This window comes from Chamaea fasciata, unplaced genomic scaffold (assembly GCF_029207755.1).
Source record: "Chamaea fasciata isolate MVZ Bird 193981 ecotype frontalis unplaced genomic scaffold, bChaFas1.0.hap1 SCAF_3, whole genome shotgun sequence".
NCBI lineage: Eukaryota > Metazoa > Chordata > Aves > Passeriformes > Sylviidae > Chamaea > Chamaea fasciata.
Window position 1 is genome coordinate 50,181,980 of NW_027094088.1, and position 24,929 is coordinate 50,206,908.

Genomic DNA, 24,929 nt, shown 5'->3' on the forward strand with positions numbered 1-24,929 from the left:
ATTCTCCAACATGGACAAGAATAATTTTAATTCAGAATGGTGAGGGAACTTATCCCATGGCTAACTGCACTGCCCACAGGCCCAGGCTTTGAAGGTGCCCCTAGAAGAACCCTTGTCTCTCCTCATAAAAACAAGCACTGATGCACTGCCATATAAGATGCCATTTCAGGTCCTGATGTTCTGGCACCAAACCAGGACATCAGACTGTTTTGTCTTATAAAGCAATAATTTTTTTGCATGTCTTCAGAAAGGGTTTTTTTTATGTCTTCATATGAGGATGAGGGAAAAAAGCAAATTAAGATGATTTATCCATTCCAAAACAGCTTTGCTGATACATTGCTGTGATGCTGCTGTACAAAAAAAAAAATATCTGTATAAAGTCCCAGGCTTTCCCAGTTGAAGGAGTCCCATTCCTAAGAAAGATGAGTGGCACTTACTTATTTTGCTTTTTGCTTTCTCCAGAGGATGGATAATTGTAAGGAGAGTGTAAGTTTGGTGGAAGCTGGGGTTGAAGGAGTAACGGTGGGGCACAAAGGGTCCATTGTTGGGCTAGCAATCTGTCATGGGAAGGACTGTCACAGGAGTCTCCAAGGGGCTGGCAATGAAACGCCATTGCTGAGCAGAGGGAGACTTCGCCTCACCTTGGGCTGCCCAGCTCCCCTCCCCAGGCCAGACTACCCGCCAGCAGCGCTGGGGCAGGTTGACCCAGCGCCCTAAATCACAGGCAGAGGCAGAGAAGCATGCAGGGAGAAAGATTAGATTTATAACTATACAGTGCTTCTCTCTTTTGAAAATTAAATGGCATGTTTGGGAAAATAAAAGAATGTTGATGGGAGGGGTTGAGCCCATGCACAGCCAGTTCAGCCCTCAGGGCTGATCGTACACTGGTTTAAGTACAGCAATAAGTCATTGTAGTGGAGAGGAAGAGCTACACTGTGAAGGGCACTCTTGATTTCTGTGGGTCTCTGGTGAACTTTCTGTCCTGAAGGCGTGGTCACCTATGGAGCAGGATGCCAGCCGTACCACTGACCCTTCTGTCCCCTGCTACCTGCAGCACAGCATGGACAGGGATAAAGCTGGCACCCATCAGTGCTCTGGCCCTTGGAGCAGCTTTCCGGGCTGCCTGTGGGGACACCAGCCCTTGGGCTTCACCTGTCAAAGAGGTTGAACCAGGTTCTGTGTCTGCAAAAACAATGAAAGCTTTGAGTTTTTCATCAATACCTGTGCAACTGACTTTCTGGTTGCTTGTAGGGAAGCATTTGGTGGTGCTTTATTTGGTAAAACACACTTCAACCCTGGGATGGAAAATTAATGTCTAGCCCAAAATGAAGGCAAGAAGGCCACGCCGAACCTTTGAGCCCTGCCTGAATGTCAGGGGCCACTGCCAACTGGTGTAAAGCAGCATGATTTTCTGGAAGGCAATCCTGCAATGACCAATTTACATCAGCTGAAGATCCAGGTTTTCGTGTCATTAAAGACAGTAGAAAAAAAAGTGTTGTATATGAAGGAAGCTTTGGCTAAAAAGTGGCAACAAGTTCGCTCTTTATTCTTTATCAGTGAAGTCTGCACACAATGAAAACATGGACAAGGGAAATTTGCACAGCATTTAACTTAGGTCAAAAAAACAAGTAATTTGTTAAGTGGCAAGGGCACCAACGCGTGCCATGTCACGCTGGATTTTCTTTAAAAATAAAAAAAAATAACAAAGTTAAACTTTCAGTCAACCTGAAAATATCTGCTTTTTATGGGGGCAGTGCGGAACGAATGGGACAGCAAATCTTTCTTTGGTCGCTCCTTTACAGAGAGTGAAAAGCTCTATAGAGACAGTGGGAAAAGAAGGAAAAAGGAGGCGTTGTAGAGAGGGAGGGAGTAGAAAGAAAAGAGAAGAGAAGAGAAGAGAAGAGAAGAGAAGAGAAGAGAAGAGAAGAGAAGAGAAGAGAAGAGAAGAGAAGAGAAGAGAAGAGAAGAGAAGAGAAGAGAAGAGAAGAGAAGAGAAGAGAAGAGAAGAGAAGAGAAGAGAAGAGAAGAGAAGAGAAGAGTGGAAAGAAGGGAGGGAAGGTGGAAGGATATGTATATGAGCTCTGTGGTTGTAAATAGAGTTTTATGAAAGGTAGTTAGAAAATATACCAGATAGAGAAAAGAAAGCCCTTGGATTTCCTGATGCATTTCTTGATGACTAGAGAGGAATCTCTTTCAAAAACAGAAACCGCAGGAAAATACTCCGATCAGATCAGATAGGAGATGTGAAACTTTCCCAGGAAGGAGAGCGGGAGCTGACTGGACAGGGAAGAGGGAAAACCTGATGCCCATGAAACATAAAAACATACAGGTATAATTCAAGCTCTGAAGTGCCAGGCATTCTTCCTGGATATTCCAGTTTAGCTGATTTACTCCTGTTTGAAAAATATTACAGATGATACATGAGTGAACTCTCAGCGGGACTGATGACAGATCATTGCAAGTGTGTTGTTTTACTGAACTCATCTGACCTCATGTCAAAGGTGGAACCATCAAAACAGATACTCTCGTATTTGGCTGTTCTTTTCCCCCCTTTTGGTACTCTCCCAGAGAAGTGAAAAATTTCTCTTCCCCTTTCAAATATGTATACCCTGACCTTTGTAACTAAAAATCTTGTTTCTGAGCTTTGGGTTTCTTCTGTGATTTTTCAGAAACTTTTAATCTCATCTCCCTCACTGACAACAGACTCACCCAGCAGAGATTTCTATTTATTTAAATTTTTAAATTCATTGTTCCCCTTCCCTTGTTAAATGGAAATTCAGACAGCCAAACAGCTCTTACTGCCTACCTGTAGGAATGTGAAATCCCATTTAATCTGCATGGTTTCCCAGAATCACTGTACTTTGCGATAGCAAGAGTATATCTCTATTTCAATGTCTGCATCCATCTTCATCATCTCTGTATCTAAACAAAACATACACATGCACTTTTCCAGTGCTTTTGAAATTTGTTTCATATTATGAATTACTGTGCAAAATGAGGAAGTAAAACAACAGTGTGTTGTAGTATTGTACTGCCTTCTTGTTCACCCTGTGGCACACACAGGAGCACATACACAGACACACACACACAGAGAACTGTGTAGGGAAAGCAGGAATGCAGGCGAGTTTTGACCTTCAGTGTCCACACAATGAGCCGCGGACGATGCAGAAGGTTGGCTGCTTCTATACAGATCTGCTTTTGTGCTCTTGTCCAGGGCTTGATCCTTGAAGCCCTGTGTGCTCAGTAGACGCCAGAGAGATAGATGTGATCTGTTAGCCTCATCCAGTGCCGGCAGCTGAGCCATTTTCACACAGGCAGGCAGGTATGGCAAAGCCTGGGTAACAGATGAGAACCCATGGGGAGCTCTTGACTATGGAGAATGAAAAATCAAAAGAAACCATATTGGACACAGATACAAAAGGAGTCCCCTGTTCCTTTTCTATCCCTCCTTGTTTCTTTTCTCCTCTTCCTTACCAGGCTGTAATGAATGTGGAAAAACAGCTTCCCCCCTCAAAGTATTTGAGGACGTGTAGATTCCAGATGCTATTCTATGCAAATACTTCCACCCTTCCCTGCCCACAGCATCCTGAATTAACCCTTCTGTATAGCTCTTTGCTGCCTGTCACTTTCCATGCTGCAATAGGAAAGAAAAATATACTTTTAAGAAAACCCATACTCATTATTCTCAAAGGAGAGATTTACACCCTAACTAGTGTATTTGGGCTCAGCACAGCTGAAGGCACAAAGCAGCAGTTAACACATTTCTGGCACTGAAGTTAGTTTGATGTTTTAATCATGCAACATCTTGGGAAAAAAGAGATTAATTCCTAATAGAATTAACACTGAGCTCTTTCTTGAAATCACTGTTTCTAGCCTGCCCAGTGTCAGACATTTGCCTCAATGAAAACAGGCTGTAGAAGACTTTTAGCATAAATGCATGCAATTTAGAGAAAATTAAAAGAGTATAGTTAAAGCACATGAACCTTAAGGATCTGTTTCTTGGACATCTGTGAGTCTTTTGCCTCCCACAGGCAGATTTGCTTCACATCAGCCATAATGCAAAATGTTTGGATATTAGGAATTAGGATACTCCTAGTTCTGCTGCTTGTGTATGAGCCTTCCAAAAAACATTTCCATACCTCAAAACAAAAGGGAAAAAGGGAATCTAACTGAAATTACTTCTCTTCCAAAGGAAAAGAAAAGCCTCTCATGAGGGTTTTTTCTCCTGAGACTCTTCTGCCATCTAAATTGCTTTCATGGGCTTCCTCTCTGTAATCCCTGAGCTCATGGGTAGGTCTATCTGGGTGCACATACCCCAGGATCACCCTAACAGCAGCAGTGAAGCTTAGGATTTAGATCAGTATGAACTACAATTTGATTTAGTTCCTCCCTGAAGTTAAAAATGGATCACTTACTTTAGTTTTGACAGATTGATGGTGAGATTTGAGAGATTATGGTAAGAGAGAGAGAGGTCTCAGGTGTGAACACAAAAGGCTCAAACATTCAGACATTTATTGATAGAAAGACAGATACAGTCTCCTCCACAAAATAAATATGCTTTTTGTATGGCTCTCACACACTGTGCTTCCTAGCAATAACCCTCTGCATCTGGTTGTATGGGAATGAGACACTTATGAGGATGTTTTGTTAGCATTTCATTAGGCTTCTCAGGGTTTCCTTGAGTTGCAGGATATATTCTGCTCCATTAAATGTGTTTTACCTAATTTGCAGTTGAGCTCCTACGTAGACATTATGTGGACTATCTGCATTGATTTACACTAGATGTCAAGACCACCCAAAATTTCTTTATGAACTTTACTTTGATCATATAATTCAAAAGCATCTTAAAATTCGGGGGGGTTACCTCTTTGGTTGTAACTCTTACCTTTGCTTTTGCCTTTGCCTTTGCTTTTGCCTTTGCCTCTCCTTCTCCCTCTTCCTTTCCCTTTCCTCTAAAACCCCGTCTTGGGGGTGGGATAGGTGGTTGTAAGTGTGACTTGCCTCTCTATGTGGTAATATGTGCCAGAGTTTTCTAGCATTTAAATCTCCTCTAGGATCCATGTTTTAACAGAGAGGAGTTATTTCTCTGTGTACCTTTTCTCATCTCAACTTTGAATGTGACACTGAGAGCTTATTATGTAACCTGGAAATCAGTGACTGCCATGCTAAAGCTTCTGTAACAGCCTCCATATGCTCTCCATACCTCCATTTGTTGACCAGGCTCCCTGCCTCGGGATATATTTATATGTCCTTCCAGACTGCAGCTTCTTTCCCTTCAGGTACTCTCTGTAGGGTTCTTCCTGATACGGATTTGGGATTTAGCTTATGATTATTCTAGAACTTCTGAAAATCTCCTAAACTTAGAAGTTATTCAGCCCCTAATGACTGCCTTGATTACCCAGACTGGTAGGAAAGCTGCCTTTCCAGCAAGCTTCACTGCAGAGGTTATCACAGCTAGATCTTTTCTAGGTGTGCTACTTCCTAGCGACAAACATAAAAAATCTCAGACACTGACCTTGGAACTTGGCAAATCACTAAATTGCTAAAAACTCATCATGAAAAGAAGAGGCCACCCAGATTCAGTTGATGAACAGGAGGACCACCAAATCATGTGGCATGTGGACTTTGTGTTTTGGATGCTGTTACAGCAAAAATGGGTGAGTCAATAAGAAAACTGGGACTTCAGAAGGATGAATGAAAAACATTGAAAATAGGCATGTAAGAAATTTTCTATTGTCTTTGGAAAAATGTGCAAATTCATGAATGAGAACACAGCTTCAGAGCTTTTCCAAAGTGCAAAGTGAAATTGAAACATAGTTTGTGTAGATAAAGAGTTTTAGTAAAGCCAAATGATTCTTCTTCTGTAATTTTCCTTTGAAGACAATTTCAAAATAAAAGCACATGCATGACAACGTATAGCATGTTGGCAAAAGAACTGTTGTGGCAAGAATTGAAAAATTTATGAAATGAAAAAATATTAGACATATTAGAAGAAAAATAACAATGAGTTACTACAGTCAAATAAGCAATATTACAATGCAATGAAAAATTGACAGGAAAAACATTGAGACCAGTGCTGGGTCCCATTTTCATAACAAAACAGATAACAAGGAGCTAAAAAAGCCTGGACTGCCTGATTTAGAAAGGTAATTGATCCCAGTCACCCATAATAGACTAGATAGAGCTGGTGTGTCATCTGATAAGGTACTTCTAGATTAGCAGAGCCAAAGCAAGTAGCTCTAGTAAAACCTGCCTTAGAGAGAGCGCATGACATGATTTTGAACAATGGCTGTGATTTGAGGATTTGTGTATTAGAAACCCCTGGTGCTATTTTGCAAACTGCTGGGATGGTGCAGGTCTGACGGAGGGAAAAATTGGTTTATGAAGAAGTGAGATTGGTTCACAAATGGAAAGCAAATCAGATGATGGAAGAGGACATTACCAACTTGTTCAGACACTAAGATGTTTGCCCATGTGTCCCAGCATTTTGGTCCTCACTTGGTCCCTGGCACCATCTCAGACCAGCTCTGCCTGCCAGTGCTGCTATCTTGATGGCTTTGATAAGTGTTTAGTGCACTCCTAAACAAAATACAGCACTGGTAGATTTAAAACAAAAGATTGGTTTACTTACATATTTTACTCTTGACTGCTCATTTCCTTTCTCCTTTTCCTGTCTATAATTTCTCTGCAGAATTATTTGATTACATATTGTCACATCAGCATTTATATATCAAGTACAGGAAATGCTTGTCTTCATCATCTGGTGGCCGAAAAGAACTGCAACTTCATGTTAAATTCACCTGATGAGCAAATTCCCTTTCTAAATCTGTACAACAGCAGCAATGAAAAGGTCTTGGAACTCCTCAGCATAGGGGGAAGTTTAATTACAGGCTTGGGATTAATTATAAGCAAGAAAAAAAATTAAAGTGTTCCATTTAGGAAGCACAAGACCTCCCTTTGTGCTTCCCAAGAATGCTTAGAAAGGGTTCTGATTAAACACCCAAACGAGGAGTCATTGTCAATATTGTGCTGTCACATAAAGGGTCATTTCCTTCGTTAGTCCAGCAATAGCCCGAACTGCTACATAACCAAAGCCCATTCAGAGCTCAGTATAAGTTTTGTGTAAGATTAGACCAGATTTCCTGGTTTTCCATATTTTATGTCTAGTTCAGAGCAAGCTGGGGTCCCATGCATGCAGGTTGACTTGTCCCATGGGTTAAAGAAGAAAAACAGCAACTATGGGAGATTGTTGCTCCCAGCTCAGCAAAGTACACATGGAAAATCATGTCCAGAACAGTGCAACTCATGTCATCTATGGGCTGGGCAAAATAATTTCATTTCATTCAGACTCCATACATTGCAGTTATTATTTATGGCATTTTGATCTGTACTTCTCCATCGGTCTATCAGCATTCAAGAAATGGTTTTTCATCATTATGGTGCCTTGTGACAAAAAAGATTGTGCTGTAGTGGCTGACATCACCTCTCCTTGCTCTGCAACATATGAGGTCACTTACTCATCATATTCATTCTCCTGGAAAAAAATATGACCAGCAGCTTCCATTCCAGCCTGTTTTGGGAGTTTTGCCTTACCCAGGTTGTATTCTGAGCATGAACTGGATAAACTCAATCAATGCAAAAAAGGCTCATTGATGTCAAACTGGCAGTTCCTAGTCCCAGATGTGTCATGCTCAGTTAGTGAATAACAGAGTGTCAAATAAAGCAATAAATCTTCTCACTTGCTGACTGCTATGCAGGGCTGTCATGAGAACACACTCACATGCTCAGTAATTCCGTGTGATGAGTGAGCCTGGCTGCATCCCCATTATTTCCAGGGGCCAGAAGAGGTGCAAACATATTGAGTTGGGGTGAGTGCTGGATCAGGATCCCTTTCTCAGCACCTTGAGGACACAGTTAGAAATTTGACAACAATATGCCATGGAAACACTGTCAATTTTAAGCTGAATTTCAGCACGGCTGTTCATGGTGCAAGGTAGTGCCTAGAGCAAGAAGGAATCGTACAGATGGGCTGTGTGTTTCCCAAATAACTGACACTGTTCTCACTTTTTAGCAAATATTCATGCTGGGAAACATTGTTGAGTGCTCTGGAAAAAGGTGACAGACAGGACTCAGAGAGGAACTCCAATATGGATCACACTGAGTCCCTTAACCATGTCTGGATGAACCCTACTGAAAGAAAAGTGAACTCAATATTTGGGGCCAGCCAATCTTTGGGGACTGTATTGAATCCCTGGATAAGAAAGCTGAGCCTATAGGACCATTAGGCAAAAGACATTCACAACAGACAAAAGGCTGCCAAAGAAGTCCCTGGGTAAAAGAATGAGAGCAAGGAGTCTTAAATTCCCTAGGGACATTTCAGTGGGAAAGCAAAACCCCAACAGGTTGCTGCACATTTGGAATCACTGCCACAGGGCGATGGCTCCCAGTTGATAGTGGACTGCCTGATGCTGACTAATGTCAATTTCTGATATTCAAACTCCAAAACTGGATTTTTTAGGACTGACAATTGAGAGACTTCAAAAAAACTCTTACATCATGCAAGGACACTGGGTATCAGAGTTGGAACCCAACAAAAATGAGGCCATAACTTTCTCTAGTGTAATGTGTAGGCAGACGTTCATGTGGATAAATCAATGTGAACATCAACAAGAAGTAAAACTTGAGTTTTAATAATTGCTGGCTTTTTAAGCCCCTTGTTGCAGTGTGTTTTGCCTGTGTCCACACCTGTGGGTGGCAGCTGGGCTATGCTCTATGTATTTCAGTGAAGAACATTAGACTTGCCCCACATTGTACATTGCTCCTTTATTCAGTCTGGGTAAATTACACTGCAGATTCACCATCTCCATTTTTCTGTTGTCCAAGCCCTGAGTCAATTTAACATTGTGGTGCATTTGAGAAAAGAAGCAATGATGGAGGCAAAGAAAAAACATAGGTTTTAAGTTACCTGGAGTTGGTCAACACTTAATGTCTCTGAGGACCCAGAATTACTACTGGCATGAAGTGTCAGTGTTTGAAAGTAAATACTAACAATCAACAAGATAAAATCAGGCTCCACAAGTGTTTTGCTTTAATATAGTTACTGTAGCTTCCATTCACAGAAGCACTTGATTCTATGCCTCATTTTAAAGCTTCATTTTTAAAATTAATCTAACAGGACGTTGGTAGATGCGCTTCTTGTATTTCGAGTCCAAGATCCCCCTAATTAGGGTTTTTTACCTTCAAAATCCTGTGCCAGGGTTTAAAAGATGAGCAGAACTTGCAGCTTTGGTCTTAAAAGGTGTTTCTTCATTTTCTTATCCTAAAGTCCGCACGCCACCCTACACCAGGCTTAACACGCTGGAAAACACTGCTTCCAAGAACATGAGACCTGGTGTTCAAGGTCCCTTGAAGATTTCTAATCCAATTAACTCTTAAAACATACTATATTTATAGTTTTTTTACCAATAATTACTATCAATTCCAGACATGCAATTTTCTACATCACATACATTCTGCCAACATCTCTCTGCCACTGTCACAGCAGAAGATTGAGTTGAAGAAGAAGACCTTAAGACACCACCCAAAATTCTCCATCTTGCTCCTATCTACTTCCATTCTAAAAACCCAAAACTACAAATTTTCACCCTGTGACAAACTAAACTACTATCTAATTTAATTTTTTGTTGTTTTCATTTCATCCATAAGTGTTGGTAGTTTTTCCCAGGCACTAAGGTCAAAGGCAATGCTTTCCTGGGATCTCAGCAAGGGTCTCAGAGCCCCCAGGGCAATTTGAGGGGTTTTCCCTGTGGCCTGGACTCCAACATGTGCTTAAGCTGGAAAAGAAGTGGGAACCTTGCTGGGCAGGGCTGGGCAGCACTTCACGCTTTGGCCAGCACCAACAGGGTTGGAGAGCTTGGGCAGCCTGATACTCTCTGGGGTATGGGCCTGGTAGATTGTGGGGAGGTTCTGCTGTTAATCATAGCACAAGAACAAGAGAGACTACAGTGCAACCCTGAAAGTCTTACGTTTGTCCCTGGAAGCATTTACAACTTGGCCATCTCTCCTAACTCAAATATTCTGTCACTTTAAAGGAGGTAAAGGGGGAAAATAGAGGAAAAAAATGAGGAAATGCAGCAAAGGCTTTGATTTGTCTGAGGCATAAAACTGGATTATAATGTCATTTGCTAACTGACAGATCATTTAGTGTCCTGGAAGAGTCTGTTTTCACACGGCTGAAGCTCTCACAGGGGAATTCTGTGTGGGCTCCTTATTGTCAGAGCTATTTTTCACCCAATTTGTTTCCAAATGATGTCTAACCTGAGGTCTTCCCACTGAGAGGGCTTTAAGCAATGATTAATGAGAAGTGTTTTGCCAGACCCACCTGGGGAATGGCCCATCTGCGAACTCAGGTAAGATGGAGCTGCCTACAAGGCACTGGCTTGTGAATGGCAGGCAGCTTCCCATGGCTTGAGGCATAGCTCACACCAAAGGCAAGGTGTACTCTGCTTGGTCTCAGTGATTCATAAAAGGACTGGAGATAAATGTCACTCACTCTACCATTAACATCTAGTTTGAAGAAACAATCTCCTTCTCTGGGGACTGATCCCCTTTCTGTTCCATATTTAACTATATTATGCATTCAGCATATGTACAGCACATACCTGGGATACATTTGAAATGGCCCGAGACCTTCAGACATGCTAAGTCTATTTAAAGATGGCAAGTTAAAGCAGGCACTGCTTCACGTGACTACCTGGCTCTCAAACACTTTTCTTATTTGAGCTACAAGCTCTTGTCCCTACCTTTCAGTGGTGGCTCTGCATGCAGCTGCCCATCTACCCCTACCTACCCTATGCAGCGTGGTAAAGCAGGTGGGGAAACAGTGATATTTAGTCTACATTCATTTTGTGAATGGAACAGTTTTGTTCTGCCAGAAAATCCAATTATCCCTGACCTCCTAAACAGAGACCCTTTCAGACTTCAGCCTCTTAGTTACGTGCAGATGGGACAACCTTATCTTTTACTTTCCTGAGAGACTTCTCTTGTGCATAACATTACTAATAGTGAACGTGAGTTTCTTGGTAGCTGCCTAAAATAATCATTAAAATGCTCACATAAAAGTGAAGAAGCCCCGAAAATTTGGTTTCTCTCTGTATTTATGAGGCTGAAATCTGAACATATTTCTTACAGAATAATTTCCCTCCCCTGATTTATGTGGAAGCTCCAGGCTCAGTTATCATCTGGAAATACATTCCTATACAGTCTGTGTCATTTAAATGCAGCATCCTACTGTCCCGTCTGTCAAGACCAAAACATAATGGGTCCAACTGTCTATGAATAAAACAGATTGTTTGTAGGGAATATTTATAGCCGATAAAGAGCAAGAGTTTATATTGGCAAAAGCCGTCCTTCTTGTAAATAGCTAGAGGCTCCCAACATCCCCTGACTTTCAGCAGTGTTTATTCTGTTGAATGTGGATCAGAAACGTTCGTCACTCACGGCTTGGCAAGATGAGTTTGACAACGGTTTTCTAACCAACTGTTGTGACACCAGCAGTGCATTTTTCCTGAAATTTCACCTGCAAAGCAATGTCCCACTTTCTTTAACTACTTCTCATGCCAACAACATGTTTACCATGATTTAGATGTCTATTATACGCATGAACGACTTGTCTACATAATTTCATCAAAAAAATGAACCCTCATAAGTGGCACAGATGCTGGTATGATGGTAATCAAATTAGTTTTTGGACAGGTTTATGGCCACTTGCTGTCAGTTAAGCTCTCTTTGGCTATCTTCACTCCTAATACAGTTTTGATGGTGATTAATGGCTCCATTAATACACTGTTTGTGCTGTGATAGACACCACATTATGGTCTTGTTTGCTGACCACAGCTGAGCATGTATTTTTGTAAACTCAGTTCTGAAGAAAATATTAATCATATTTAATACGTCACTGTTACATATTGCCAGGCAGAGGTCACACAGGGAGACCTTGTCCTTCTACTTTCCTCACCACAGATGAGCTTCTGGGCTGCTAAGAGAGGCGCAAGACCCATGAAGAATGTGGTTGGATTAAATGTTCATCAAGTTTCTCCATGCTGGCAACATGCCATGGGTCTCACTGCAATGGTTTTTCTTGTCTGTGCTGCCATGCTGCTCATCCTCCTTTTCTCTCTTGCATCCTCCCAACTTAATTTCTTTGTCTTGAGATGCAGGAAGGATGACTTGTGTTTTTCAGGGGGTTGGTTTGTTGGGGCTTTTTTGGGGGCAGTTTGGTTTTTTCACCTTTTCTGACCTGATCTCTGCTAATTTTTAAATTCTCTTCCCAATTCTTTCCCTTTCACATGCTTTTCTGAGCCATTTACAATCAACAAGTGAGTCTGGTAAAACCATTTTTAACTCATTTTGATCTATTTCCATTCTGCCACTAACTCTGTGGAAACAGGGTAGAAACTGATATTTCGTTTGGAGCATATAGCACGGTAAGTTGTTGGTCACAGTAGTGATGGATAAGTTGTACCTGGAAGGCGACTGAGAAAAGTAGAAACTGCTGCTGAATTTCCCATCATACATGCTGGGACCCACTGCAAGAGCAATGTCTGGGTGAAGGTCTGATATAAAAAAGATGTAACTATCTTTTTACCCAAGTGTCATTGTGAAACACACATTATCTGGAAACAGTGCTGTAGGCCCTGGCATTTGGCCATTCACCCTCAGATCCCTGCATGCCCACAGAAGCACACATGTATACACTCAAACTATTTGCTTGCAAATGAAATAGTGCATAGCTCTGGATCAAACCCACAAGCTTCTTTTTTAGTGAGGAACAGAAAGAAATCTATGACCCTGGAAAGAGGCAAATGAACTAATTAGAATATTTGCACTAATTCTTCTAAGTAATTGAAGAAATATGTCTGCATGTGTGTATGCATTTTGGTTGTTGGTGTTGTTTTTGTTTTCCTCCTGTAATTAAGCCTAGTTTCTTTCCAGCCATATTTGATTTTTATGTTCATCTGTGCACTCGCCTAAACCCCACCCACTTGCTCCTCTGCAAATATTTATTATGCAAATGGTTTGTTTTGAATTGAGTGATCTGAGCAGCTGCCCAATTCTGCATAACTGTTCTTTAGGAAAATTGCAGACTAGCTGGGTAACATATTATTGAACTAGTTAAAGAGTTATGATTGGTGTTGAATTGCTATAAATGCTCCTTGTAGAGTTCTGTTTTCCAACAGTGATGTTTAGACTTTTTCTGCCTACAGTTACATCAAACTATATCCCACTCTTGGGGCAGCACCTGTGATTCTCCAGCTCTTTTCCTGGAAGTAATGGCTGTGCCCATTTTCTTTAAATCCAACAAATTTTCTGGAATATCCTTTTGCAGAGTCAACCAGGGTCCCACTGGCCACCAAAATAGTTTTGAACTTATATTGACTTTATCTCTGATAATGAAAATCTTTGTTAAAAGCTGTCACTATATGTCCCTTCCTCTACAAATTCTAAATCCTGTCTCGCCCCCATGCTTCATTTCTTGTTGAGTCCAGGAGAAAAAAAAAACATGGAAAAAATTGAGAACTTCTGTGCTTGGAAGAGGCAGAATTGAGGGGTGTGATGAGACAGCTAGCTTTCACAGCACAGCCGTCTAGATGGAGCATACGAAGGTGCCCAGATAAGGCAGTCGAGAAGAGAGAAATACTAAAGTCATGCAGATGAGATAACTCATTTCTTTTGCTCATATTAAAGGTAGCCTAAAATATTACTGAATCACTTTTGCATGCAAACACACCGATCAGCATATGCTCAAATATGCATACACAAGCACAGACACACACATGCTTGTGTACACATGCACTTACATATAAATATATACAGCTTCTACTAGACAGCTGCCTCATGGGCTTTCTTGGACCTCTCTGTCACCTGATTCCCCCTTCCTTTGTTCCTCCTTAGCTTTTGCTAAGGTAGTCACATACTTCCTCATTTTTTTCTAAGTGCTACATAAAACCATAACTCCAGAAAATATCCCGCAGTTTGTCTGATACAACATTGTTATGAAACCAGGGGAAATAGGCAGAAGCCAAAGTTATGTCACAGGCCATTCTTCATTATCCTGCTACATCGGTGGTTCTTCCTGTTTATTACCTGTCATGCACAGGCAGGTCACGAGACCTTGGCATTATTTCTTGTTTGCTAAAAAAGTGGGAGATCTTTTTCTTCCTTTCTGCAGGTCCCCTTCCCACTTTTTCATCCCTTGGCCCTAAGATATATATTATTAGTGTGTTGAAAAATCACTTCTTTTTCAGAAGAACAAACATTTTCAGTCTATTACAGTCTCAGCTATGAAAACCAGTGTTGTTTCAGTGAAATAATACATGTTGATATATTGTTTGAGAGTTTAATCTAAACATGCCATATGTGACCGAATAGAACAGAAAAAGAGGCTTTTAATTTTAGTTAAGTGATTGAATACAACCAACATTTAACCATTTCTTAATAATTTCATTTGGGCCATGTCCTGTTCATAACAAATAACAAACCCACCAAGAGTTCAGAATTTGCAGTTTCTGTATGAATATGTAAATTAGCTTACCTTACTTTATTTGTATATTTCTTGTTCACTACATTTACTTCTTCTTTCACCTTTTAAGTGGAGAGATTATATGTGTCACATATACACACATACAGTGCAGACATAGATGCACACAAATGGTCACACATATATTTACAGACTTCCACTTATAAACTCCTTCATGAAAAAATTATTAAACTCATATTTGCTGATGACTTTTGTCACCTTCATGTAGAAAGACTGGCTGATGGGATGAAATACTCTAGTATAATGCAATATTTAAGAATTTTCTGATACTTAAAATTCAGCTAAAACTACATATAGGTATATAACCACGTTTACAGGTAGGTGTACACATATCTAAAGATAAAAAAGGTCTGATTGTTTCTTGCCACACATGCATATAATATGAGACAGGGAAGAATCTGCAGCCCCTTTCTACCTTGGATGTCCATGGGGACAGTATAAAGAACCCCTGGCACAGTTATCTTTGGCAAAAGCTGGTGAAATACTTTACATGGAAGAGTTCAGAATCTGCCTGATGTCTCCACAGCTTTCTGTTTTACACACACACACATACACAAGAAAGCTTTGTGGAAAGGAGGGTTTTAGTGTTATTTTAAGAGGATTGGGATGAGAAAAAAGAAAAGCAGTCAACAATTCACACCAGATCAGAACAGACTGTGGGTGTTTTGAGTCCTCAGAGAAAATATGTTTCTCCCTAATGTCACCAAAATCCAGTGGTGTCCCTGCATGTGGCTGTCCGGACACAGGCATTGCTGGTGGTGCACATCAGCCACCCCCGTTCTGACTTTCCCGGTCAGCTCTGCAGTCGTGCAGGCTGAACCCATAAGGAGCACCTCCACCTGACACACCACGCACACCTGTGCTCTCACCATGGAGGGTCCCAGCTTCATGCAATGGAAGATGGAATAGAACCATTACATGGTTTGGTTTGATCCCTGCTCCCAGGCCCTCATTTTTCACCCAGATATTCTTTTATTCAACCAGCTGTGTCTGGGTTGAGCACAAGACTTCTTTGGCTACAGCTTAGTCGTTATCCAATGTCATGGAGGATCACTTAAAATTTAGGAGACAAAAATCTTGTCTACGATACAGATTTAGCAATACATGGAGAAGCAGGCATTCAAATTACCACTGGTAGCTGTCACTTTAAAATCAGGCCTTCCTGAGCACACAAATAAAGGGCCAATAAAGACATACAGATAAAAACTCACAAGACCTTGAAGAGTGTATTTCAGTTCTGAAGGAAAGGGCTATAACAGGTGAGCACACCATGAACTTGTCAACCAACTTCATTTATAGACTGGTCAATTTTTCTCACTAAAATAGCTTTTGAATGGAAACTCACTAGTTTTGAATAAACATTTGTGAAAATGTTTTCTATTCCTAGAATATGTCCAGCTTTTAATAAAACCTTTTGCATGAACACAGACTAATTTTTAGGCCTCAAAACTCAGTTTCCCAGAGGAAAAGAAATCAAAATTAATTCCATGAGATTCAATAAATAAAATATTTATACTAAGTTATTTTATTAAGACTGATCTGTCCTCTACCTTGAACTATGTGAACTACATGGAGTCCGTTTAAAAGCAGAATAATTCAATAATCCTTTTAACATTCCATTGCCTTTGCTGTTATTCTGACACACCCTTTCATCACCTTTTTGTAGAAGGGATGAGACAGAAAATACTGTGGTACAGGTATAGCCCTGTCTTTTCTCCCATCTCACATCTAGACTCCAGTGTTTGCCAGAGGTTGCTCCAGTACATTGATATCATTTTAGCCCCCGAGATGCACCACAGTGCTGTGTTATTTTCTCAGTTGTACTCGTGCTCATTGTGCAGGAAATCCTTCATCTGGCTGAAGCTTCTAGCTCATCGGGTCATGTGAGATCAGCAGGCTTTATGGAATGGCAGAGCTCACCAGATTTCACAAGAGGCAGTGGGGACACCTTTACTCTGTTTGCCATTCACTGTGCTGTGACCTAGCCCAGAGGAGGGGTGCAGACTTCAATGGACTTCAATGCAGGCTGGAACTGGCATGCCTACAACAGGGCACCAACTTGGCTTCTGCTTGACAACAAGGCATGACTAGTGTATGGCTCTGAATGTTATGGAAAAAATAGGTCTGCAGCCCTCTATGCTTCATTTTTGCACATTCACAGGCTGTGCAGGTTGTGGTTCTTCTCCGCGGCACTAACCAGATTTTCTTTTTCTGGCAGGGGGAAAAATCATTATTACAAGCCTTCAGAAGATAAGAATAATCTTCAAAGAGTTAAAGCGACCATCATACCTACCACTAAGGGTGGTGATATTGTTTGTCTGGCCATTTCAAACCATTTTTTTCAGATTGTGTCAAAGTAAAATAATTTTCTATGATGAAACACATTGTAAATGCATGGTGGGGCTGGGGGGGAGCTGGAAGAAAAAGGAATCAAATTACATTTGGAAACAAAAGCTTTAACTTCTGGCAACTAGACAATTAGGGTTTTTTTCTGTTGTTGGTCCTCGTGGTTTCATCTGTAATATGTATGGTGATTGTTTGCAGCCTGGCAACAGTGTGAGGTTGTGTGGGGGAGGGAAATCTCTAGCCCTTGTTAGCTGCGATCCAAACTTCAAAGGCTTTGGGGACATTGAGCAGACAGGTTTCAGCCGCCGTTAAGGCAGACATGCGAACAAAAGGCCTCCTTCCATTGCTGTGGAGCAGAGGTGACTTTTTGGCCCATTTCTGTTGTAGTTTTAATTTTGTCAGGAGCCAGGGGGGAGGAAAGCCCCTGGCACCAGGGACGATGCTTTCTGCCCATGACTGCGTACCCTTCTCCTTTCCGTGTCAGAAGCAGATATGGGCATTTATGGCCCCATAAATCACGGGCTAAACCATACATGAGCAGCTGGTACATGTGCTAATAACTATAATTATTAATCATGTCGATTTCACACCCTTCAAATTTCCGCGCGGGGCTTTCTGCTGGAGAAGCAGCCCCGGCGCCTTGAGCTGCTTATGGTATGAAAATATGATGAGCTGCTGGTCTTTGATGATTGTCCTATGACAGTATTGATCTCCCTACAATTGGGTTTGTGGGGTATCACTACCCAACAAAAGTGGCTCTCCTCGCCTCCTGGTATATATCATTGTCACACATGCCCCATTGTTATCGAGGGGAGTGAATTACTTTCAGTATTCGTCCCAGTCTTTAGCTACTAGGTCACCATTATTCTAGCCTTATGTCAGTGTGGGGACATTTACTTTGATGTTCTCTTTTGTATCGTTCTTAGGGTGAAAGCATTTGGCTATATAGAGATGCAAAAAAAAAAAAAAAAAAAAAAAAAAAAAAGAAGAAGAAGAAGAAGAAAAAAGTCAGCAGTTCAGGTTGGGGTGCCTGGTGGGAGCCAGGGAAATATTCCTCACAAGCACAGCCGTCTGACCTCCCTGGTCCTTGGTGTTGGCTGCCTTTGCCATTGAGATCTTCACCCCAGCAGCAGCATAAGCAGCGTATCCAGCCGCAGCTAGGGTCCTGCCTGGTGACTCTTCAGCCACCAAGGAGGACAGAAAGTGAAGCAATCTCCTCCCAGCCTCACTGCAATGGCAAACTCTTTCTACTGCAGGGCTTTTTCCTCGCTAGTGCTTGGCTCTTAGCAGACACACAGACAGTGAGATGTGGCAATGCACCAGAATCAGCTTTATGGGTGACATTGCTGGAGGACCAAAAACAGTAGAGACAACAAAAACCTCCCTTGAAGACAAGTAACCCTTCAAAAGTGGTGGGAGCACACCTCGGGCTAATCTGCTTGATAACGTGACACTGTGGTGGCCAATCATCTCCCACTGGCCTGAACAAGGTCATGAGACTCTCCCCACTTGTTCTGAAATCTGCATGGCCCCCATCAGGCAGCTTCTAAATTGCTCCTGCTGTCTTTACAGCTGCTCCGTTCCACTGACCCCCAGAAGGGCCCAGGGATTGTCAGGAAAAAATTCTATTAATCAGGCCTAAACAGACTGTTACAATTTCACACTTTTTCTCCTGTCATTTCACACATTTAATGAATATCGGGGTCTGCTACTTTCGGAAGAGTTACTTTCAAGGCCACAACAAAAAAATTAATTAAAAGTACTTACAAAAATAAAATACTGAGGAAAACAAACACACTCACACAAGACTGACAGCAGCAGGACAGGGAGGACTGCTTCCAAAGCATTGCTTAAACAGACCTGGAAAAGTGCTGAAGGTGAATATGGTGCAATCCAGGCGGCAGATTCCTGCCTCCTCTGGGCCTGATCTTGCCGTGTTTTTAACAAGAGGAATTTTGCATTTCACATCAATGTGAGCCAAATAGGTTGTGAGTCAGTTACAGACAAAACACACAAACCTTGTTTGCTTCAGGGCTAACGCCCACTTGCAATTACCCAGGATTAAATGACAGCCCACTATGTCAGAGGGCTGCATGATCCCATGCACAGCTGGTTCATGTAAGGTCTTTTGCTCTTTTTCCTGGGGGCATAAACACATTATGGCTGCCAGTGATCAGGAGTGCTCAGACTGGACTGCAAGTCTCACCTCCTGGGCCATCACTTTCACTCCATATGGTGGTGCTGGAGTCTGCTGGGAAGTGGTGGCTGGGAAGAAGGAAAGCAATGTGAGAGCATGTCAGGCTTCAGACGTGAAGGCTGAATTTTGTAATTCTTATGTTCAGCCTTGCATGTGCTACACAGGCAATTAACTTCCATCTTCAGGTCTCTAAAGTTAAGAGTTTATCTTTACAAAGAGAAGCCAAGAAAATGTCTTGAGTTCTCATCCCTCTGGACTGAGGACAGAAGAAGCACCTCCCCTCACTTTGATGTCTTCTCTAGCCATATGAGACATAATGCTCTTGAGCTCTGCCCATGACATCCTGTACATCTTGTCTTTCCATTTTCCCCCTGCAAGTCCAGTGTATTGAAGGAAAGAAGCAGCAGAAAGGAGTATAAGCATTTAACCACAAGAACAGTCATCTAGGATAGAGAGCAGTATAGATCAGTCAAACTTCCAACAAATAAGATTATAATGGTTGGACATCCATCAACAACTGCAGCCCTCCTCCAACATCACAGTTTCTGAGCCCATGTGTTCCATCCCCATGGTCTCTGCCTGCTGCTCTCCCCTTGTTACCGGGCACTACAAGGCAGGTATACACTACTCAGTGCACCCCAGACGCTACAAGAGAAACAAGCGTATGGATGAGTGCACTGAGTCTGGGACAAGCACTGAATGTGGGACATGATATCCCTAAGCCTTCACTGAGTGCTGCAGGTTGTTGAATTTGCCATGTTATTTAGCAGGCAAATGGACTTGACAGCTAACCAGTGCAACCTATGCAGTGAAGTCTCAGCCTGATGTACTTGGAAGGTATGAGCACACAGAGGTGCTCTGAGCTCATCTGGAACCACCGGATCCATCTCATCAGTGATACAGCTTGCAAAAGTATAGCTCAGGTCAAGGAACACAGACCAGCAGTGAGAGGAGACTCTTTGTTTCCCAAGGCTTACCAGAGACTAGCAGGATTTTATTTTGTGTCATGTTGATCAGCGTTGAGTACCTTAGGCTTGACCCAATACGTCTGGATTTCCTTTGTGGAAATACATGCTCTTTGACACATCTCATATATCTAGCAGGGCACCACTTCTGATTCTTCCTTGGAAAAAGTGGGCAACCCTCTAAGACATCCAACCCCTCACTTCACAGTGTCCTATCAGGAGCTGGAGTCAACAGAGTCTTAAATCCCTGCTCTGAATCAGCCACACAATCTCACACATGAGTTACGGTCCAATTCACATTCCAGCTCCTCTGTCCATCTGATAATCTCACCAAGAGACCTGTACGGGCAATCTAACCTCTTCATCACAACTTTGTCATGTGCTAAATCTGTGGTTTTGGATATTGATTCTGAGCTCACTTGTGTTTTTGCTTAACTGAATTATTTGCCATCTCCTAATTCTTGGCATACTGGCCTGACAATCTCTGTAATGAGTCTTTCAAATGCAGCAGATTCATCTATAGATCCAATACATTGCTTTACAATGAAGAAGTCTTCTCTTGGTCAGTCAGCTATCATCATCTCTTCATGCCTCTACACAGGTACCCTTTATTTTACCCCTCTGTGTGGTAGCTGTCTCTATCACAGGCTGAGTGGCCATGACTAAACTGGCAACCATGATGAGAGTGTGGCTTAGGCACCCCTCCATGGTGACACCCCAGCCCTGGATTGCAGCTTGTACCTGCCTCAGCAAAGCTCTGTTTGAGTTAGGCAGCGCTTACCTAGACAATGCCTCCCTTCAGAGCACAGTGTGAAGTACAGATTGTCCTTGGAGGGTGCTGTGGACTAGGTCATGGGGAGAAGAGAGTTTAGTCCTAAGGACATAAGCCTCGTGTGCCACCTGCAGTCCCTCATATGAGTTCCTATGCCTGCTGTATGTAAACAACCTAGAGCTCAGTTTCAGCCTGGAGAGCCATAGAAATTGCCCAAGTGTCCAATGTCTCAGGTAAATTATTCTACCTTAGATTTACCAGATTAGTCTTGTTTCCTCTCATCTTGACTACCTTCTTATTGCAAATGGATGGCAATATGGATACTCCCCCAATAGCAATTCCAACCCACCTCCATTCCCTGACTTTCACCAGCTGGACAGAACAAAGGACCCTCTGGAAATCCCCTGACAATACAAGGAACAAAAGAGACCCCGGTGATGAGCTGAGAGCACAACCCAAATATCTGCACAGCTCAAGTTACTGAAGATCAGAATCTCCCCTTAAGTGCACGTCCTGTTCAGCCTGATAGTCAACCCTTCTAAAATTCCTGTTGCAGGCCAAGGTGATGGAGATCTTTTCTTTGTGTTTCTTTTCCAGTTGCATCACGACATTCAGCCCAGTACCCCCATCCCCGCCCTCCCGAGGTTCTTTGTTTAAGATTATCCCAAATATCCCCTGTGTTCGCTGATTACTAATTGTGACATTGCGGACACTTTTTAGAAGGATGCTCAGTACCCTTGACTAAACTACTTCTGAGATGGGACATTGAGGGAAAGGAAGAGTTTAACTAAGTTTACAATAGCCTGAAGTTGATAGTCATCCTGGTTCCTATCCATTTAGGCAGTACAGAAAGCCAGAACTCTCTGGAGGGCTAGGTAATGGTTCTAAGAGTGTCTAAAATTAGATGTAGCACATTTGGGCACTATTGAAATTTATCCAAGCTAGAGTAAATCCCCACTTCCTGAACAAAACTTTCTTTCCAATGTCTAAAGCTAAAATGCCCTGCAGTTGGTTTCTTGAATAGAAAAGGCACCTATACATTACCCTTTCATGGATGACAGTACTCCTGGAATGTGTTAAAGATTTGCCTAGTGGTCTTTGTCTCACAGTCTGCAGTCTCCCCCACACTCACACTACCCCAGATTTCTGATGCTGGTGTCTCTGGACTACCACATACAGCAAAGTGGGGATTTAGATTTCTCTGGCAGAAAACTGCAAGTACTGCATTCACACCAGTGGTCTGCCTGGTTCTTTTCTCTGGCAGCTTCCCTTCCAGGCTGAGGGATCAAAGTGGGTTCATTTGCTGTCTTCTGCCAGAGCTTCTTGGTGCTGTGCTATGGAGGACTGGACTAATGGTGAGGTGTCTGTGTTTAATGCATTACACAGATCAGACTAAATTTTTGTTTCAGGAATCTTTACTTATTGGGGAGTTGTTGTTGCAATTAGGTTCTTTTGTTTGGTCTTTGGTTGTGTTTTTATTTTAGGAAGTTGAACAACCCATTGTCTAAAAAGAGAAATTATTGCATGTGGTTTTGGTCTGTGTATGAGAGGGAAGTTTCTGAGTTGTAACTAATAGAAACTATAGTTCTTGGCTATCAGTTCTTTCCTATTCCCACACTGCTTGTTTGCTTTCTGTCTCTCTCCTCCCCCATCCTATTTTTTTCTAATACATGTGGTGTTGCAAGGAGAAAAAAAAAATAAAAGGAAGGAAAGATGGAAAAGAAACAATAGGGAGAAAATAAAGCCAAGATTTTTAAATGCAATCTTTGTCAGGCTTTCACTCTACACTTTCAAGGAGGTGAAATCTTCTGACTTCAGAAACCCAGCCTCTTCTTTCATTAGGTTTGGGGTAGTGGATCAAGATGCTTGTGCATGAGAAGGGTGCTTCATTGCCACTCTCCACCTCTACAGTGACTAAGTGTTCCAGTTCCTCAGTAGCCCTCATCTGTGTGCCGTCCTGACAGTGACAGTCACAGCAGCGATACTGCTCTCCTCTCACTTCTGCCCTCCTGAATCTACTTTTTCACTTTCAGCACACAAATAAACAGAGAGGACAATTAGACAGCAGTCATTCTCTACTTTTGGAGGTTTTCCACCATCCCCCGTAAGAAATGAACGGGCTCCACTTGCCCGGGAGCGGGATTTCAGAAATGGATGCAAGGGAGCTGAGGCTCACAAACCGGGGCTGTCGTTTTTATTTGCCCACCGCTTCCGCGGGGTAGGAAACAGGGAACGGGGCCGGATGAATGGGTTTCCTGGAGGCTGGCTGGCCCCAGGGTGCAGTAGGTGTATAAAATGCCATTCAAGACATTCAGGCCAAGAGGGTGCGGCGGACGGGCAAGGCTGCTCCCTTTGAAGATGCTTCTGTCAGGCTGGAAATACAGGAGAAAAGCACAGCTTCTTTCAGCTGTCCCCTTTTGTGTGCTTTCCCATACGAAACTATGTTGCCACCGCTGCTCTGCACTTTGTTATTATGACAGGAAAAAATGAATTTCTAATGAGGTATCTGTGCCAGCTGCAAGCACCTTGTGGATCTCCGTGGCCCAGGAGCTTTGTCAGCCGCCCCTTGCTAAATGTGAACCAGCCTGGGGGAAGACGAGACTGTCAAAGCACAGCCCCTGTGAAAAACCCTTTTCTGTACAAATCTGAACAAACGGAAACACCCCGGTTTCCCTAATAAGCTATGCTGTGACATGTCCTCATTTCACTGTGATCGACTCCAGGGACAGAAAGGGCTCCGGGAGGCTTTAACAATGTGCAGGGAGCCCTGATTTTTAAAAGCAAGGATTGGTACATGTAAAATTGATTAATACCCTCTGATTCCCAGAAGGCTTTTCATATGCAATGCAGAAAATGCTCTGCTCAGCCCCTAAAATGCAGCTGCATCTCCCAAAGCCTGTGTCAGCTCTCAGGAAAGCTGCAGGAACACAACCACTTTGGAAAACTCTGCTTCAAGCTGCTGGGCAGGCTGAGGGAGCTCATGGCTGTTTCCAAAGAGGTTTTCAGCAGCCAGTTCAGAGACTAAAGTTTTAGAAGTTGTTCAGATATTAGCACTGGATTAGCCAAGCAGCACAGAAATGTATTTGCTTTCTTGTGGGCTGTCCCACACAAGTGGCTCCCCTGTCCCATACAAGTGGCTCTTCAGTGTGCCTTGGGCAGTGCAGGGCCAGAGGCCAGCAGCACTCTCTCCAGCAGTGGTAGGACACTTGGGGTTTGCTCGGGATCCCGCTTTCCGTGCACTTGCTGATCAGACACGTTCAGCCAGTAATGTAGTGAGAGATTCAATGCAGGGAGGGGAGACTGAGGAGTTTTATAGGAGACATAAGGGTGGGTTTGATCCAGGTCTTCAAAAGAGACCACCGTGTTTCCCTTTGATGATAAGACTCTCCTGAAGTACAGCTTTTCTGTCTTTCTCCAGCCAAAGACACTGCTTTTTGCACTGATTAACCAGCAGTCTTGGGCATTTGCACAGTGAGTATCAACGCTGTACCTGACCTCCAAAGGGCTTCTTTATGCTGGCAAACTAAGCTCAAAGTGCAACTTGCCTAAGTCATCAAATGGTCTTCAGTAACTCCACTGCCTTAAACAAACCTCAAGAATTTTGCCAGTTCTGATACTATCTGCTGACATCCTCTCTTTCTGCTCATGTTGATGGACAGAAATGAACGACCAAGTGAGTGAGTGACTGGGAGTAATGCCTCTGCAGGTGGTGGTGACATTGATGAAGTATGATGGATGAGGGTGACAGGGCCCCACCCCACCCACTTGCTCATGTGCATGACAGAAGGTCCTGCAAGGCAGCCCCTGATCTCTAAACAATGCCTCCAAGTACGTATTTGGAAGTGTAAAAACAATGGATTTAGCTCCAGCAGTGATTGTGTTACAAGTTTGGAACCATTTAATGAGTTGCTAATGTGAAAATAATTTTCTTTTCTGACTTCAGAATGTAAGGAGTAAAGACAGATGGCCCCAAATGCAGGGAAATGCAGCCATAGAATTGGTAATGGCTCTGCCAAGACTTGAAAGGCAGCTCATCAGGAAAAGAGGATG